The sequence below is a fragment of the Coregonus clupeaformis genome, unplaced genomic scaffold (genome assembly GCF_020615455.1).
Source record: "Coregonus clupeaformis isolate EN_2021a unplaced genomic scaffold, ASM2061545v1 scaf1872, whole genome shotgun sequence".
NCBI lineage: Eukaryota > Metazoa > Chordata > Actinopteri > Salmoniformes > Salmonidae > Coregonus > Coregonus clupeaformis.
In genome coordinates, this window is record NW_025535326.1 from 48481 (window position 1) to 68604 (window position 20124).

General features: G+C 43.8%; 1 long non-coding RNA gene across 1 annotated transcript; it reads right to left on the bottom strand.

Moving 5' to 3' along the window:
* Nucleotides 1-6659: 6659 nt before the first annotated feature.
* Nucleotides 6660-7575, bottom strand: LOC121554653. The gene is made up of 3 exons (XR_005997742.2): nt 7286-7575; nt 7031-7101; nt 6660-6788 (listed from the first exon to the last, which is right to left on the bottom strand). It is a non-coding gene; the product is annotated as an uncharacterized LOC121554653 (long non-coding RNA).
* Nucleotides 7576-20124: the final 12549 nt, after the last annotated feature.

Below are 20124 nucleotides of genomic sequence, written 5' to 3' on the forward strand. Positions count from 1 at the left end.
CCTCTCGTCCACCGCATGAACTTCGATCTGGATCGGGGTCCACTGATCCAGGGCCGGCTGGTACCCCAGGACACATTGGAAGGGAGACAGCCTGGTGGAGGAGTGACGGAGTGAGTTCTGGGCGTACTCCGCCCAGGGAAACCTCTCCACCTGCCTGTTGGACTGAGGCTGGTACCCAGATGTGAGGATGACCGTGACCCCTAGATTCTCCATGAAGGCTCTCCATGTCCTACGGAAGGCCATAGTGCCGGAAGACCTGCTGAAACAGTGCCTCAGCGACCTGGAGATTGGTAGGGAGACCAGAGAGAGGAATAAAATGGCATGGTTTGGAGAATTTGTCCACAACAACCATAACAGTGGTGAAACCATCAGACAGGGGAAGATTAGTAACAAAGTCTATGGACAGATGGGACCAAGGCCACTGAGGCACGGGAAGGGGAAGGAGATTCCCTGCTGGGGCGTGCCGGGGAGATTTAGTCTGAGCACATATGGAGCAGGAGTTCACGTAGCGTGCGACATCCTGCGCCAAGGTGGGCCACCAGTACTTAACGGAGATGGATTGAGTGGTGCGGGTAATACCTGGGTGTCCAGTAGCAAGGAATGTGTGTACCCAGGTCAAAAGCCAATCCCTTACCTCCATGGGAATGTAGGTGCGCTCCGGAGGACAGGTAGCAGGCGCGGGTTCCCTCTCCAGAGCCTGGAGGATGTCCACGTCTACGTCCCAAATCACGGGACCAACCATTTGAGAGGGTGGAACCAGATGATAATGGAATGCTCACGCCTACCCTGGGAGACAGAAGGCCATGGGGCCGCGCCTCTGCTCTAGTGGACCCCGGGTTGGGACTCACCAGACACCACTGAAGCTTGTACCCCTCCTGGCCACAATAGCCACAGAGCACCAGCTGTCTCCGGCAATGCCGCTCTACCGCGGGGAGGTGTGTGGACCCTATCTCCATGGGTTCAGGCTCTGCCTCAGGACGGCCAAAGGAGGGAGGCGAGAGGCGAGAGGCGAGGTGGGCACCGGTGCTCCCGAAGAAGGTTGCCCAGACGGATGGCCATTGCGATGAGTGCGTCCAAGGAAAGGTTGTCATCCTGACATGCCAACTCTGTCTGGACCTCCTCGGGCAGTCCTCTCCGGAATAGGGTACGGAGCGCCGGCTCATTCCATCCTCTGGAGGCTGCCACAGTTGGAAAGATCAGGGCCTACTCCGCAGCAGTCTGGGTGCCCTAATGGAGTTGGAAAATATGCTCACCTCCATCTCTGCCCTCCGGGGGATGGTCGAAGACCGCCCTGAACAGAGCCATCAACCTCTCGTAGGAACCCATGTCCTCCTCTCTCTGAGATGGCCGAAGCCCACTCCAACTCCCGCCCGGTCAGCAGGAAAATGACAGTGTCAACCTTGGACCTCTTGGTGGTGGGGGATCCCGTCTGATGGACGAAATAGAGGGAGCACTGGAGTAGGAACCCACGGCATTTCGATGGAGTCCCATCATACTTCTCCAGAAGGGACAGTCGGGCATCGCTCACCTGGGCGGACTGCTGGGTAGGCTGGGGCACTGGCTCGTTGATACGACCTTTGGTAGGAGGCACTCTGATCTTCGGTGGTGTCAAGGCGGTGAAGAACACCTCTTCTGCTGCTTCCATATTGTTGCGGCAGTATTCTGTAATATTAATGCTGAGAAGTCAGGAAGCAAGTGCTGAAGGTGAGTTTAATAATGAAAAACAAATAAACAAAACAGGAGAAGTGTACAGAATGAGAAACAAACCAATACTGCCTGATGACTGAAGGCTAATGAGGGCTAAATAAAGAGAGACTAATCAAGGAGATAATGATGTCCAGGTGCGCATAATGATGGTTGCCAGGACCGGTGGTTAGTAGACCGGCGACATCGAGTGCTGGAGCGGGGGAGCGGGGGAGTGGGAGTAGGCGTGACAGCGAGAGGCATCCAATGCAGATACAGTATCTCTACCTTAAACTAATGGATTTTGATGGGGATTTTTTTGCTTTGTAACTTGGATTGACAAACCGGTGCGTCAATCGACTCTAGTTGGTTAATATAAGCTATTTTCGACTGATGACTGACATAAGGGCATGTATGTGATAGGCCTTTCTGGCTTATATGATTATGATGGTCATTATGCTTCTTGACAGTGTCATAAAGTACATTTTCTTAGTCGAAGTAAAGTGACACAGGATTGTTATAATGACAATGTCAAAAAGTGTATTTTCTACAAGTTATTTAAAATATGATGGGGAAAAAATGACTGTAAAGAGTTCATTACAACAACAACAAAGGATTTAAGAAAAAAACTTTCAAAGGAAAGGAAACTTCTTGGCAGGGAAAAAACACATTTGAATAAATGTTGGTTTTGACACTCTTCTGTAGGTGTCATAACCAGCCATAACATAACGCAATATATGTCACAACAGGTGTAAATATATGGGTCCATGACAGTGTTATGACTATATTATGACAGGTTATGACCGTGTCATAACGTGTTATGACGCTGGGTGTCAAGTAAAGTGTTATCGGAAATCCACATGTGAAACTTCATGTGAAATATCATCACATGTAAAGGGTTCCAAAACCACATGTGAAATCATGTGTTTTTTCCGTAAGGGGAGCTTATGTTAAATGATAAAACCTTACGTGTCAAGTAAAGTGTTACCAGATTTTCACATGTGATCACATAAACTTTCACATGTATATTTACATTTTCACATGATGCCCTGCAAACAAAATTGCGTTAGGATGTCCCCGGAACGTCATAGCTGCAGTGTTTTCAACTTGACACACTAACATACATGATTACATTGTGTATGTTTATTTATAGAGTAATTATTATTCAACATGTCCTCACCTGGGATTTGAACTCACTGCATTCCAATCTTCCTGCTATGGCACCAGGGTTAGGCTATGTCTTTACATAAAAAAGTATATCCGATTTCTGGTCATCATACCATCATACCAAGAATTTTAGGACTCCTTTAGGTATAAATATATATATATAGTGCATACGGAAAGTATTCAGACCTCTTGAGTTTTCCCACATTTTCTTACGTTACAGCCTTATTCTAAAATTGTTTAAATAGTTTTTTTTCCCCTCATCAATCTACACACAACACCCCATAATGACAAAGCAAAACAGATTTCTGAACATTTTTTGCAAATGTATTAAAAATAATAAAACTGACATTTTACATGTACATAAGTATTCAGACCCTTTACTCCGTTCTTTGTTGAAGCACCTTTGGCAGCGATTACAGCATCGAGTCTTCTTTGGTATGACGCTACAAGCTTGGCACACCTGTTTTTGGGGAATTTCTCCCATTCTTCTCTGCAGATCCTCTCAAGCTCTGTCTGGTTGGATGTGGAGCTTCACTGCACAGCTATTTACAGGTCTCTCCAGAAATATTTGATCGGGTTCAAGTCCGGGCTCTGGCTGGGCCACTCAAGGACATTCAGAGACTTACCCCAAAGCCAATCCTGCGTTGTCTTGAATCTGTGCTTACGGTCATTGTGCTGTTGGAAGGTTAACCTTCACCCCAGTCTGAGGTCCTGAGCGGTCTGGAGCAGGTTGTCATCAAGGATCTCTCTGTACTTTGCTCCATTCATCTTTCCCTTGATCCTGACTAGTCTCCCAGTCCCTGCCGCTGAAAAACATCCCCACAGCATGATGCTGCCACCACCATGCTTCACCGTAGGGATGGTGCCAGGTTTCCTCCAAATGTGATGCTTGGCATTCAGGCCAAAGAGTTCAATCTTGGTTTCATCAGACCAGAAAATCTTGTTTCTCATGGTCTGAGAGTCTTTAGGTGCCTTTTGGCAAACTCCAAGCGGGCTGTCATTTGCTTTTTACTAAGGAGTGACTTCCATCTGGCCACTCTACCATAAAGGCCTGATTGGTGGAGTGCTGCAGAGATGGTTGTCCTTCTGGAAGGTTCTCCCATCTACACAGAGAAACTCTGGAGCTCTGTCAGAGTCACCATTGGGTTCTTGGTCACCTCCTTAACTAAGGCCCTTCTCCCCCGATTGCTAGTTTGGCCGGGCTGCCAGCTCTAGGAAAAGTCTTGGTGGTTCCAAACTTCTTCCATTTAAGAATGATGGAGGCCACTGTGTTCTTGCGGACCTTCAATGCTGCAGACATTTGTTGGTACCCTTCCCCAGATCTGTGCCTCGACACAATCCTGTCTCTGAGCTCTAAGGACAATTCCTTCGACCTTATGGCTTGGTTTTTGCTCTGACATGCACTGTCAACTGTGGGACCATATATAGACAGGTGTGTGCCTTTCCAAATCGTGTCCAGTCAATTGAATTTACCACAGGTGGACTCCATTTAAATTGTAGAAACATCTCAAGGATGATCAATGGAAACAGGATGCACCTGAGCTCAATTTCGAGTCTCATAGCAAAGGGTCTGAATACTTATGTAAATAAAGTATTTTTGTTTTTTATTTTCAATAAATTTGCAAACATTTCTAAAAAACAGTTTTCACTTTGTCATTATGGGGTATTGTGTGCAGATTGATGAGGGGAAACATTTTGTGGAAAAGTCGAGGGGTCTGATTACTTTCCAAATACACTGTATATAAATATATATAAACAGTACCAGTCAAAAGTTTGGACACATTTACTCATTCAAGGGTTTTTCTTGATTTTTTACTATTTTCTACATTGCAGAATAATAGTGAAAACATCAAAACTATGAAATAGCACACATTTAATCATGTAGTAACCAAAAAAGTGTTAAACAAATCAAAATATATTGTATTTTTGAGATTCTTCAAATAGCCACCCTTTGCCTTGATGACAGCTTTGCACACTCTTGGCATTCTCTCAACCAGTTTCACCTGGAATTTCCAACAGTCTTGAAGGAGTTCCCACATATGCTGAGCACTTGTTGGCTGCTTTTCCTTCACTCTGCAGTCCAACTCATCCCAAACCATCTTAATTGTGTTGAGGTCGGGTGATTGTGGAGGCTATGTCATCTGATGCAGCACTCCATCACTCTCCTTCTTGATCAAATAGCCCTTACACAGCCTGTGTTTTGGGTCATTGTCCTGTTGAAAAACAAATGCTAAGGGCAAACCTGATGGGATGGCGTATCGCTGCAGAGAGCTGTGGTAGCCATGCTGGTTAAATGTGCCTTGAATTCTAAATAAATCACAGACAGTGTCACCAGAAAAGCACCCCCACACAATCACACCTCCTCCATGCTTCACGGTGGGAACCACACATATGGAGATCATCCGTTCACCTACTTTGCATCTCACAAAGACACAGCAGTTGGAACCAAAAATCTCAAATTTGGACTCATCAGACCAAAGGACAGACATCCACTGGTAAATGTCCATTGCTCGTGTTTCTTGGCCCAAGCAAGTCTCTTCTTATTATTGGTGTCCTTTAGCAGTGGTTTCTTTGCAGCAATTCGACCATGAAGGCCTGATTCACACAGTCTCCTCTGAACAGTTGATGTTGAGATGTGTCTGTTACTTGAACTCTGTGAAGCATTTATTTGGGCTGCAATCTGAGGTGCAGTTAATTGCCGATTTCTGAGGCTGGTAACTCTAATTGACTTATCCTCTGCAGCAGAGGTAACTCTGGGTCTTCCATTCCTGTGGCAGTCCTCATGAGAGCCAGTTTCATCATAGCGCTTAATGTTTTTTTGCGACTGCACTTGAAGAAACTTTCAAAGTCCTTGAAATGTTCTATATTGACTGACCTTCATGTAGTTTCTCTTTGGTTATTTGAGCTGTTTCTTGCCATAATATGGACTTGGTCTTTTTCCAAATAGTGCTATCTTCTGTATACCACCCTACCTTGTCACTGATTGGCTCAAAAGAAGGAAATAAATGTTCCAGGTCAAGCTGTTGAGAGAATGCCTAGAGTGTACAAAGCTTTCATCAAGGCAAAGAATGGCTACTTTGAAGAAACTAAAATGTTAAATATATTTTGATTTGTTTAACCCTTTTTTGGTTACTACATGATTCCATATGTGTTATTTCATAGTTTTGATATCTTCACCATTATTCTACAATGATGAAAATAGTAAAAAATAAAGAAAAACCCTTGAATGAGTTGGTGTGTCCAATCTTTTGACTAGTACTTTATATTAACTCAGAGGTTGAAAACATATCTAATCAAGATATATTAGTGTTTTATATTAGTGTTTTATTTTCTTCCACTTTGACATTACAGAGAATTTTGTGTAGATCGTTGACAAACAAATACTATTAAATCATTTTTAATCCCACTTTGTAACACAGCAAAATGTGGAAAAAGTCAAGGGATGTGAACTTTCTGATGGCACTGTAGATATTTAGTTGCTAATACATTAGGTCCAGTTACCGTAGGTCATGTGGTAAGAATGTAATCTTGAGGATAATCTATTGTAAAGTATGTGTGTAAACTATCTCTGTGATTAGGTTTGCATTCTGTCCTATCTGTGTTCTCTCTCCAGTGTCCTCCTCCTCTTCCCCCTGAAACATTTACATTTACATCATTTAGCAGACGCTGTTATCCAGAGCGACTTACAAATTGGTGCATTCAACTTATGATAGCCAGTAGGACAACCACATTTTACATTTTTGATTTTATTAATTTTTTTATGGGGGGTGGGGGAAGAAGGATTACTTTATACTATTCCAGGTATTCCTTAAAGAGGTAGGGTTTCAAGTGTCTCCGGAAGGTGGTCAGTGACTCCGCTGTATTGGCGTCGTGGAGATGATTCTCAATCGCAGTGTAAAGTCCTCTGACAGCCCTCGTCTGATCAGTTCCTCACGGAGCTGGAATAAACACAGGGGTTACATCATTTAGTACATTTGTAAATGCTACATTCCTATCCTCTTCACGCTCCTTCCCACTCATTCACTTCACGTTCCATCTTTATTCAATATCATTATTTGTTAAAGCAACCTTACACTTCATTCCCTTTGATGAGTGAGGTTTTTCCTCATCCTATAATCATTTTTGGAGATTAATTAATAATAATGAATAATAAAATGATACGTTTGACAGCGACTCTCACCTGCTTCAAGATGTCAGATTCGGTTAGCTCTGTCGTCATGGCCAATTTCACCCTCAGTACAAACTTATATCCTGTAGAAACACAATGAGTCAATAATACGAACAAGCATGAAATAAAACAAACAGACTGACAGACAGACAGACAGACAGACAGACAAACATACATGTACCGTACTACATGAAAAAAAGGAGACTTGACAGGGTTTACCGCTATTACCAATTTCCTTAGATATTAAGTAAAGTAAATCACACTTACTAGGCCCACTATTCATGGTTGTTGTTGTAAGAACAGCGGTTGTGGTTGTTGTAGTATGAGCTGCGGTTATCACATTAAGAGCTGTGATTGTTGTAGTAGGAGCTGTGGTAGTTGTATTAGGAGCTGTGGTTGTTGTAGTAGGAGCTGTGGTTGTTTTATTAGGAGCTGTGGTTGTTGCATTAGGAGCTGTGGTAGTTGTATTAGGAGCTGTGGTTGTTTTATTATGAGCTGTGGTTGTTGTATTAGGAGCTGTGGTTGTTGTAGTAGGAGCTGTGGTTGTTGTATTAGGAGCTGTGGTTGTTGTATTAGGAGCTGTAGTTGTTGTAGTAGGAGCTGTAGTTGTTGTAGTAGGAGCTGTGGTTGTGGTTGTTGCAGTAGGAGTTGCGGTTGTTGTAGTAGGAGCAGTAGTTGTTGTAGTAGGAGCTGTGGTAGTTGTAGTAGGAGCAGTAGTTGTTGTAGTAGGAGCAGTAGTTGTTGTAGTAGGAGCTGTGGTAGTTGTAGTAGGAGCAGTAGTTGTTGTAGTAGGAGCAGTAGTTGTTGTAGTAGGAGCTGTGGTAGTTGTAGTAGGAGCCTCAGTTGTGGTTGTTGCAGTAGGAGTTGCGGTTGTTGTAGTAGGAGCTGCGGTTGTGGTTGTTGCAGTAGGAGTTGCGGTTGTTGTAGTAGGAGCTGTAGTTGTTGTAGTAGGAGCTGTGATTGTTGTAGTAGGAGCCTCAGTTGTGGTTGTTGCAGTAGGAGTTGCGGTTGTTGTAGTAGGAGATGTGGTTGTTGCAGTAGGAGTTGCGGTTGTTGTAGTAGGAGATGTGGTTGTTGTAGTAGGAGCTGTGGTTGTTGTAGTAGGAGCTGTGTTTGTGGTTGTTGCAGTAGGAGTTGCGGTTGTTGTAGTAGGAGATGTGGTTGTTGTAGTAGGAGCTGTGGTTGTGGTTGTTGCAGTAGGAGTTGCGGTTGTTGTAGTAGGAGATGTGGTTGTTGCAGTAGGAGTTGCGGTTGTTGTAGTAGGAGATGTGGTTGTTGTAGTAGGAGCTGTGGTTGTTGTAGTAGGAGCTGTGGTTGTTGTAGTAGGAGCTGTGTTTGTTGTAGTAGGAGATGTGGTTGTCGTAGCCGGAGCTACAGCTGTGGTTGTTGTAGTAGAAGCCCCAGTTGTGATTGTTGCAGAGCAGAGGCTGCCTATTCCTGAGAATAATATAATGATTATTAGGGAGCTTAACAATACCTTAAGCCCATGGACAGATCACCAGAAATTGGCCCAGGCATTTCTAAGACATGGGCCCATTTTTTTCCCTCAAGGTCAAAACACAGGCCTATTTTATTTTTCTCCGTTACCATACAGGTGTCACGCTCGTCTAGAACAGGAGACCAAGGCGCAGCGTTGCGAGTGAACATAGTATATTTATTAAATGCTCACACGAGCAAAACAAATAAACAACGAATCCGTGACGTCTGTGGTACAACACGCACACACACGAACAAAATCCCACAACCCGAAAGGAAAACAGATAGATTAAATATGGCTCCCAATCAGAGACAAACAGCCGACAGCTGACACTCGTTTGCCTCTGATTGGGAGTCACACCGGCAAACATAGAAAATAAACCACCTAGAACACCCACCAGAGAAACCGAAAACATAGAATGAACACACCCTGGTTCAACATAATGAGTCCCGAACCAGGGTGTGACAGTACCCCCCTAAAGGCGCGGACTGTGACCGCGCCTAAATACGAAGCAAAACAGGGGAGGGCTGGGTGGGCATTCTTCCTCGGCGGCGGCTCCGGCTCGGGCTTGATCCCCACTTCTCTCCAACCCCCAAAGTACTCCTGGTCCTGTCCAGCCCCGCTGGCTGGAGCCGGACTGGCGACACGCGCCCCTGGCTTGCGTGCGTGGAGCAGGAATGGACCGGAATGGGCTGGCGACGCACACCACTGACTTAGTGCGGAGAGCAGGGAACGAGCCGGACAGGGCTGACGAGACGCACCACAGACTTGGTGCGGGGAAGCTTGGATGGGCCGGACTGGGCTGGCGACGCGCACCACAGACTCGAGTGCGGAGAGCAGAAAACGGACCGTGCCGGACTGACGACGCACACCACTGGCTTGGTGTGGACAGCAGGAACGGGCCGATCCGGCGGCAAACGCACCACAGACTTGGTGCGGGGAGCAGGAATGGGCCGGACCGGGCTGGCGACGCGCCCCACAGGCTTAGTGCGGGAAGCAGGAACAGGCCGGGCCGGGCTGGCGACGCGCACCACAGACTTGGTGCGGAGGAGCAGGAACGGGCCGGACCGGGCTGGCGACGCGCACCACCGGCACGATGCGAGGAACAGGACCAGGCCGGCCCGTACTGGAGAACACACCACTGGCCCCTACGCAGAGATCAGGAACGGGCCGGACCGGACTGGACACACACCCCAGTACCTCTCGCCGTGCCTCCACACTATCCCTCTCCTCTGTGACCAGTGGCCCCCTTAACCTGGCGGCCTCCTCTTCACACCCGCTGGACCGCTCCATCGCGGCCTCCTGCTGCCCCGTCGTCCACGTCGTGAGCCCCCCCCTAAAAATTTTCTGGGGTTCTCTCCTCCCCGTGGACCAGGCCTCCCTAGCTCTCGTCAGACTCTCGATCCATTGCTTCATCGACCAGCCTCTCTCCTCTTCATTTAGCGTGGCCCAGCCGAAACTCCTACTCCCCTGATCCCAGGTCCTTCCTTTCTCCTCCTCACGCTGCTTGGTCTGGTACTGGTGGGATTTTCTGTCACGCTCGTCTAGAACAGGAGACCAAGGCGCAGCGTTGCGAGTGAACATAGTATATTTATTAAATGCTCACACGAGCAAAACAAATAAACAACGAATCCGTGACGTCTGTGGTACAACACGCACACACACGAACAAAATCCCACAACCCGAAAGGAAAACAGATAGATTAAATATGGCTCCCAATCAGAGACAAACAGCCGACAGCTGACACTCGTTTGCCTCTGATTGGGAGTCACACCGGCAAACATAGAAAATAAACCACCTAGAACACCCACCAGAGAAACCGAAAACATAGAATGAACACACCCTGGTTCAACATAATGAGTCCCCGAACCAGGGTGTGACAACAGGCCCATGTTTTCATTTTTTTTAGGCACCCAAATGATGAACATCCTGCGCAAAATAATCATAATTTAGAAAGGCCTATTGGGCTTAAGGTGGACCAGCCCATTTGGCATTTGCATGAAATTCAATATAACATTTGTGACCCGTTTCAAGGAGACTTATGTCACATGTCACTAATTCACAGGAGAGGCATTTTTTTTATTTTATTTTATTTTTTATTTTTTATAAATGTTTTATCAAATTTCGTTTTTTGACAGAAATGCCTTCTGGAACATGTGAACTTTCATGTGCCTTCATAACAAACGTGTATGCCATCTGTAAATATTAATAAAATTGTTAAATTACGAGCCTAGTTGGTTTAGCCACGGAAGAATACAGGAACCTTCCTGCTAGCCATGATTGGCTGATATAATGGATGGGCTGGACATGCCGAGAGATGAGTTTGGATTGGTCTGCCATGTAGCATGCTCCTATCTAATACATCAGCAGCTCAGTATGTGTGGATAATCCTTTCTACTGAAGCTTTTTTTTTTTAAGATATAATGAAGACTACAGTGGCTTGCGAAAGTATTCTCCCCTTTGGCATTTTCCTATTTTGTTGCCATTCAACCTGGAATTAAAATAGATTTTTGGGGGGGTTCGTATCATTTGATTTACACAACATGCCTACCACTTTGAAGATGCAAAATATTTTTTTGTGTGAAACAAACAGGAAATAAGACAAATAAACTGAAAACTTGAGCGTGCATTCAACCCCCCAAAGTCAATACTTTGTAGAGCCACTTTTTGCAGCAATTACAGCTGCTTGGGGTATGTCTCTATAAGCTTGGCACATCTAGCCACTGGGATCTTTTCCCATTCTTCAAGGCAAAACTGCTCCAGCTCCTTCAAGTTGGATGGGTTCCGCTGGTGTACAGCAATCTTTAAGTCTTACCACAGATTCTCAATTGGATTGAGGTCTGGACTTTGTCTAGGCCGTTCCAAGACATTTAAATGTTTCCCCTTAAACAACTTGTATTTTGCTTTAGCAGTATGCTTAGGGTCATTGTCCTGCTGGAAGGTGAACCTCTGTCCCAGTCTCAAATCTCTGGAAGACTTAAACAGGTTTCCCTCAAGAATTTCCCTGTATTTAGTGCCATTCCATCATTCTTTCAATTCTGACTAGTTTCCCTGCTGATGAAAAACCACCACCACCACTCGCTAGCTAACATTACGTGTATGATCTGTGTAGTAATATTATTTGTATCTCATAAATCAATTTGCATTGCTAGTTATAGCCTAATGTTAGCTAGCTAACATTGAACCTATTTGGTAAGCTTTAGCTACTTGCAGATTCATGCATGGTAATATTGCTGCGTTCAACACCACTGGGAACACATAAAAATACGAGGTCAAATCATGACGTCAGTGATCTTCAGGTCGGAACGTTGGAGCTCTATAAAAGAGGCCAGAGTTCCCGAGTTGGAATTCCGAGTTGGATGACAGCTCAAAATCGATTTTTCCCAGTTGGAGGTCTTTTTTTTTGGTTATGCACTGAAGTCGGAAGTCGGAGATTTCGGAGTTCCTAATTGTTTTGAACGCGGCAATAGCTGTGATTATGTTTAATTGTTTAGCTAGCTAGCTACATGTCTAAACAAAAGACTCCACTATGCAAGTGACTATTTCACTGTACTGTTTACACCTTCTGTATCCTGTGCATGCGACAAATAAACGTTTATTTTATTTGATATTGTGTATGTTTACCAGAGACGGTAATCTGAAGAACAACATGACCTACACAAAAGTCAGATTAGGATATAGGCCAAGGACTAGATAAAGTCTACTTTCATCACTTTTAGTTTTGATATCTTTGGTTGTTTACTACACTGTGAATACTTAAAGAGATTGGTGGGGCTAAGTCTTAAGAGTGTGTGAACAATGCTGAATGGGTGTAGACAAAGAAGAGCTCTCCAGTAGGTGTACCTAAACGTTCACGGGCCATTTTCTCAAAAGTGGGGTTACAGGTTTAGTAACCTTCAAAGCAGAATAACATTCCCATTGTTCCTCAGCTGCAGTGTATGATATAATATTTTCTAGCTCTGAGTCTCTACTTTTATCCAATGTAAAAAACACAATTTCAAATTTTGCCATATACAGTGGGGGAAAAAAGTATTTAGTCAGCCATCAATTGTGCAAGTTCTCCCACTTAAAAAGATGAGAGAGGCCTGTAATTTTCATCATAGGTACACGTCAACTATGACAGACAAAATTTTAAAAAATTCTCCAGAAAATCACATTGTAGGATTTTTTATGAATTTATTTGCAAATTATGGTGGAAAATAAGTATTTGGTCAATAACAAAAGTTTCTCAATACTTTGTTATATACCCTTTGTTGGCAATGACACAGGTCAAACGTTTTCTGTAAGTCTTCACAAGGTTTTCACACACTGTTGCTGGTATTTTGGCCCATTCCTCCATGCAGATCTCCTCTAGAGCAGTGACGTTTTGGGGCTGTCGCTGGGCAACACAGACTTTCAACTCCCTCCAAAGATTTTCTATAGGGTTGAGATCTGGAGACTGGCTAGGCCACTCCAGGACCTTGAAATGCTTCTTACGAAGCCACTCCTTCGTTGCCCGGGCGGTGTGTTTGGGATCATTGTCATGCTGAAAGACCCAGCCACGTTTCATCTTCAATGCCCTTGCTGATGGAAGGAGGTTTTCTCTCAACATCTCACGATACATGGCCCCATTCATTCTTTCCTTTACACGGATCAGTCGTCCTGGTCCCTTTGCAGAAAAACAGCCCCAAAGCATGATGTTTCCACCCACATGCTTCACAGTAGGTATGGTGTTCTTTGGATGCAACTCAGCATTCTTTGTCCTCCAAACACGACGAGTTGAGTTTTTACCAAAAAGTTCTATTTTGGTTTCATCTGACCATATGACATTCTCCCAATCCTCTTCTGGATCATCCAAATGCACTCTAGCAAACTTCAGACGGGCCTGGACATGTACTGACTTTAGCAGGGGGACACGTCTTGCACTGCAGGATTTGAGTCCCTGGCGGCATAGTGAGTTACTGATGGTAGGCTTTGTTACTTTGGTTCCAGCTCTCTGCAGGTCATTCACTAGGTCCCCCCGTGTGGTTCTGGGATTTTTGCTCACCGTTCTTGTGATCATTTTGACCCCACGGGGTGAGATCTTGCGTGGAGCCCCAGATTGAGGGAGATTATCAGTGGTCTTGTATATCTTCCATTTCCTAATAATTGCTCCCACAGTTGATTTCTTCAAACCAAGCTGCTTACCTATTGCAGATTCAGTCTTCCCAGCCAGGTGCAGGTCTACAATTTTGTTTCTGGTGTCCTTTGACAGCTCTTTGGTCTTGGCCATAGTGGAGTTTGGAGTGTGACTGTTTGAGGTTGTGGACAGGTGTCTTTTATACTGATAACAAGTTCAAACAGGTGCCATTAATACAGGTAACGAGTGGAGGACAGAGGAGCCTCTTAAAGAAGAAGTTACAGGTCTGTGAGAGCCAGAAATCTTGCTTGTTTGTAGGTGACCAAATACTTAATTTCCACCATAATTTGCAAATACATTCATTAAAATCCTACAATGTGATTTTTCTGGAGAAAAAAAAATCTAAATTTGTCTGTCATAGTTGACGTGTACCTATGATGTAAATTACAGGCCTCTCTCATCTTTTTAAGTGGGAGAACTTGCACAATTGGTGGCTGACTAAATACTATTTTTTCCCCCACTGTAGGACCGAATCCAGGTGGTGTGTCACATTTCTGCTTAAGCTTAACATTGAATAGCTTTTTAGAACAATAACTAAACAGGAGATAGATACTAACCTGAAAAAATGATGAGAAACACCACAAGTTCCATGGTTGTACTGGTATTCCCTCTAATACATGGGAGAAATAAAATATTAATCAAATTATAAATAAATTATAAACAGTTATCAATTTTAATTATACATTTAAATACTAATCAATTATACAAATTTATTCATGTTAAGTCTCTACACAAAAGGTAGCCTAAACAGTAAGCCGTTTAAAATCTCATGAGTTTTTTCAATCAATACATTAGGCCTACCTGTAAGTGACAGTGTTCACTATCCCTACATTTACATTCTGATAACAGTGCATGGACTTTCAATGTATAATAATTTATAGAATAATAGAAAATGTCTTACCAAAATGGTTGCTGCTTGTCTTCTTCAGTGTTCAGGCTTCTGTGAGCTCCTTATCAATTAATCTGCATAAGTTTCTCTTTCATTATTTATTCTCTGTCAGGTAGCATCCCAATTGGCACCCTATTCCATATATAGTGCACTACTTGTACTAGGGCCCATAGGGAATAGGGTGTACACTCAGTCTCTGACAGTTACAGTAACTACACAGTTCAACAAAGAAGAAGAAACTACATTCCAACACCATCATGCCGGTAAGCAACTTCTGGTAACACTTGGAAATCAAACAAGAAGTGTTCAATATGTGTGACTGCATTTCTCTATGTGAATTTATGTCAAATGTTCAAGATTATCATTTTTTTTACATAGAAAAGTACAGACTCATTGCTTCAAAATGGTATATCATAAACTGTAGTTGGAGGAAACATAGGAAAGTTATACTGCTTTTAAAGTTGATAAACTCGTTCTCCCACTAACGATAAAATAGGAGACAACGCCCTCGAAAGTGTTTCACACTTGCTCAAGAGCTTTTCTATGAGTCATTCAGCATTGTTTTTTAAATTTTTTTATTTCACCTTTATTTAACCAGGTAAACCAGTTGAGAACAAGTTTGTTGTTCAGCATCGTCAAGAATGTCTTAAGCCCCACCCATCTATTTAAGGACTCACATGTGAGGACATGTGCTAAACAGAGTGAGTAAGGTAGTGTAGTAAACAAGTGTTGAAAGTAATAGCCTACAATAAGGAAAAACTCCAGGTAAAAATACACTTAATCTAGTCCTTGGCCTATATCTTAACATGTTGTTCTTCATATTATTGTCTCTTGTAAACACACTCAAACCAACGTTTATTTGCACAGGATACAGAAGGTGTAAACCGTACAGTGAAATGCTTCCTTGCCAGTGCAGTGTCAATATCAGAAATATACAAATTCTCGACAGAAAAGTATCAAGATCAATAAATAGAAAGGAAAAACTAAATGCCAGAAAGAACAAAATAATATACACTATGTATAAAAACAATATCAATAACGATGGCAGTGATACTGGTGATAGAAAAGGTAGTTAGAGTGCATTCGGAAAGTGTTCAGACCCCTTGACTTTTTCCACATTTTGTTACGTTACAGCCTTATTCTAAAATGGATTTCATAAAATAAAATAATCAGCAATCTGTCGCTCTGTCGCTCTGCCCATCAAAACTATGACATAACACATATGGAATCATGTAGTAACCAAAAAAGTGTTAAACAAATCAAAATAGATTTTACATTTGAGGTTCTTCAAAGTAGCCACCCTTTGTCTTGATGACAGCTTTGCACACTCTTGGCATTCTCTCAACCAGCTTCACCTGGAATGCTTTTCCAACAGTCTTGAAGGAGTTCCCACATACGCTGAGCACTTGTTGGCTGCTTTTCCTTCACTCGGCGGTCCAGCTCATCCAAAACCATCTCAATTGGGTTGAGGTCGGGTGATTGTGAAGGCCAAGTCATCTGATGCAGCACGCCATCACTCTCCTTCTTGGTCGAATAGCCCTTACACAGCCTAGAGTTGTGTTGGGTCATTGTCCTGTTGAAAAACAAATGATAGTCCCACTAAGTGCAAACCAGATGGGATGGCGTATCGCTGCAGAATGCTGTGGTAATCATGCTGGTTAAGTGTGCCTTGAATTCTAAATAAATCACTGACAGTGTCACCAGCAAAGCACCACCACACCATCACACCTCCTCATCCATGCTTCACGGTGGGGACCACACATATGGAGATCATCCGTTCACCTACTTTGCGTCTCACAAAGACACAGCAGTTGGAACCAAAAATCTCAAATTTGGACACATCAGACCAAAGGAAAGATTTCCACCGGTCTAATGTCCATTGCTCGTGTTTCTTGGCCCAAGTAAGTCTCTTCTTATTATTGGTGTCCTTTAGCAGTGGTTTCTTTGCAGCAATTCGACCATGAAGGCCTGATTCACGCAGTCTCCTCTTAACAGTTGATATTGAGATGTGTCTTTTACTTAAACTCTGTGAAGCATTTATTTGGGCTGCAATTTTTGAGGTTGGTAACTCTAATGAACTTATCCTCTGCAGCAGAGGTAACTCTGGGTCTTCCTTTCCTGTGGCGGTCCTCATGAGAGCCAGTTTCACCATAGTGCTTGATGGTTTTTGCGACTGCACTTGAAGAAACTTTCAAAGTTCTTGAAATGTTCCGGATTGACTGACCTTAATGTCACTACACTTTGATTATTTGAGCTGTTCTTGCCATAATATGGACTTGGTCTTTTACCAAATAGGGCTATCTTCTGTATACCACCCCTACCTTGTCACAACACAACTGATTGGCTCAAATGCATTAAGAAAGAAAGGAATTCCACAAATTAACTTTTAAGAAGGCACACCTGTTAATTGAAATACATTCCAGGTGACTACCCCATGAAGCTGGTTGAGAGAATGCCAAGAGTGTGCAAAGCTGTCATCAAGGCAAAGGGTGGCTACTTTGAAGAATCTCAAATATAAAATATATTTTGATTTGTTTAACACTTTTTTGGTTACTACATGATTTCATATGTAGCCTCCCGAGTGGCGCAGTGGTCTAAGGCACTGCATCGCAGTGCTAGCTGTGCCACTAGAGATCCTGGTTCGAATCCAGGCTCTGTCATAGCCGGCCACGACCGGGAGACCCATGGGGCGGCGCACAATTGGTCCAGGGTAGGGGAGGGAATGGCTGGCAGGGATGTAGCTTAGATGGTAGAGCATGTAGGTTCAATTCCCACGGGGGGCCAGCATGAAAAAACAAAACAATGTATGCACTCTCTGGATAAGAGCGTCTGCTAAATGACTAAAATGTTTTGATGTCTTCACTAGTCTTCTACAATGTAGAAAATAGTAAAAATAAAGAAAAACCCTGGTGTTTCCAAACTTTTGACTGGCACTGTATGTAAATTATACTTCTCCCATTTGGCATGTCTCTTTTGGTGCGGTTCACAGCAGCACTCAAGGATGTATTGGCATGACAACTGCGTCAGAGTATTGAATAACCCTTTTTTTCCATGCTTGGAAATACGACAAAAAATCAGTGCATAACTATTCATCCCCCCAAAGTCAATACTTTGTAGGGCCAACCTTTGCAGCAATTACAGCTACAAGTCTCTTTGGGTATGTCTCTATAAGCTTGGCACATCTAGCCACTGGGATTTTGCCCATTCTTCAAGGCAAAACTGCTCCAGCTCCTTCAAGTTGGATGGGTTCCGCTGGTGTACAGCAATCTTTAAGTCATACCACAGATTCTCAATTGGATTGAGGTCTGGGCTTAGACTAGGCCATTCCAATACATTTAAATGTTTCCCCTTAAACCACTCGAGTGTTGTTTTAGCAGTATGCTTAGGGTCATTGTCCTGTTGGAAGGTGAACCTCCGTCCCAGTCTCTAATCTCTGGAAGACTGAAACAGGTTTCCCTCAAGTTTTCCCTGTATTTAGCACCATCATTATTCCTTCAATTCTGACCAGTTTCCCATTCCCTGCCGAAAAACATCCCCACAGCATGATGCTGCCACCACCATGCTTCACTGTGGGGATGGTGTTCTCGGGGTGATGAGAGGTGTTGGGTTTGCGCCAAACACAGCATTTTCCTTGATGGCCAAAAAGCTAAATTTTAGTCTCACCTGACCAGATTACCTTATTCTATATTTTTTGGGAGTCTCCCACATGCCTTTTGGTGAACACCAAACGTTTTTGCTTATTTTTTTCTTTAAGCAATGGCTTTTTTCTGGCCATTCTTCCGTAAAGCCCAGCTCTGTGGAGTGTACGGCTTAAAGTGGTCCAATATACAGATACTCCAATCTCCCCTGTGGAGCTTTGAAGCTCCTTCAGGGTTATCTTTGGTCTCTTTGTTGCCTCTCTGATTAATGCCCTCCTTGCCTGGTCCATGAGTTTTGGTGGGCGGCCCTCTCTTGGCAGGTTTGTTTTGGTGCCATATTCTTTCCATTTTTTAATCATGGATTTAATGGTGCTCTGTGGGATGTTCAAAGTTTCGGATATTTTTGTGTAACCCAACCCTGATCTGTGCTTCTCCACAACTGTGTCCCTGACCTGTTTGGAGAGCTCCTTGGTCTTCATGGTGCCTCTTGCTTGGTGGTGCCCCTTGCTTAGCAGTGTTGCAGACTCTGGGGCCTTTTAGAACAGGTGTATATACAGTGGGGAGAACAAGTATTTGATACACTTCCGATTTTTGCAGGTTTTCCTACTTTCAAAGCATGTGGAGGTCTGTAATTTCAACAAAAAAAAATCCAGAAAATCATATTGTATGATTTTTAAGTAATTAATTTGCATTTTATTGCATGACATAAGTATTTGATCACCTACCAACCAGTAAGAATTCCGGCTCTCACAGACCTGTTCGTTTTTCTTTAAGAAGCCCTCCTGTTCTCCACTCATTACCTGTAATAACTGCACCTGTTTGAACTTGTTACCTGTATAAAAGACACCTGTCCACACACTCAATCAAACAGACTCCAACATCTCCACAATGGCCAAGACCAGAGAGCTGTGTAAGGACATCAGGGATAAAATTGTAGACCTGCACAAGGCTGGGATGGGCTACAGGACAATAGGCAAGCAGCTTGGTGAGAAGGCAACAACTGTTGGGGCAATTATTAGAAAATGGAAGAAGTTCAAGATGACGGTCAATCACCCTCGGTCTGGGGCTCCATGCAAGATCTCACCTCGTGGGGCATCAATGATCATGAGGAAGGTGAGGGTTCAGCCCAGAACTACGGCAGGACCTGGTCAATGACATGAAGAGAGCTGGGACCACAGTCTCAAAGAAAACCATTAGTAACACACTACGCCGTCATGGATTAAAATCTTGCAGCGCACGCAAGGTCCCCCCTGCTCAAGCCAGTGCATGTCCAGGCCCGTCTGAAGTTTGCCAATGACCATCTGGATGATCCAGAGGAGGAATGGGGAGAAGGTCATGTGGTCTGATGAGACAAACATAGAGCTTTTGGTCTAAACTCCACTCGCCGTGTTTGGAGGAAGAAGAAGGATGAGTACAACCCCAAGAACACCATCCCAACCGTGAAGCATGGAGGTGGAAACATCATTCTTTGGGGATGCTTTTCTGCAAAGGGGACAGGACGACTGCACCGTATTGAGGAGAGGATGGATGGGGCCAACAACCTCCTTCCCTCAGTAAGAGCATTGAAGATGGGTCGTGGCTGGGTCTTCCAGCATGACATCGACCCGAAACACACAGCCAGGGCAACTAAGGAGTGGCTCCGTAAGAAGCATCTCAAGGTCCTGGAGAGACCTAGCCAGTCTCCAGACCTGAACCCAATAGAACATCTTTGGAGGGAGCTGAAAGTCCATATTGCCCAGCAACAGCCCCGAAACCAGAAGGATCTGGAGAAGGTCTGTATGGAGGAGTGTGCCAAAATCACTGCTGCAGTGTGTGCAAACCTGGTCAAGACCTACAGGAAACATATGATCTCTGTAATTGCAAACAAAGGTTTCTGTACCAAATATTAAGTTCTGCTTTTCTGATATATCAAATACTTATGTCATGCAATAAAATGCAATTAAT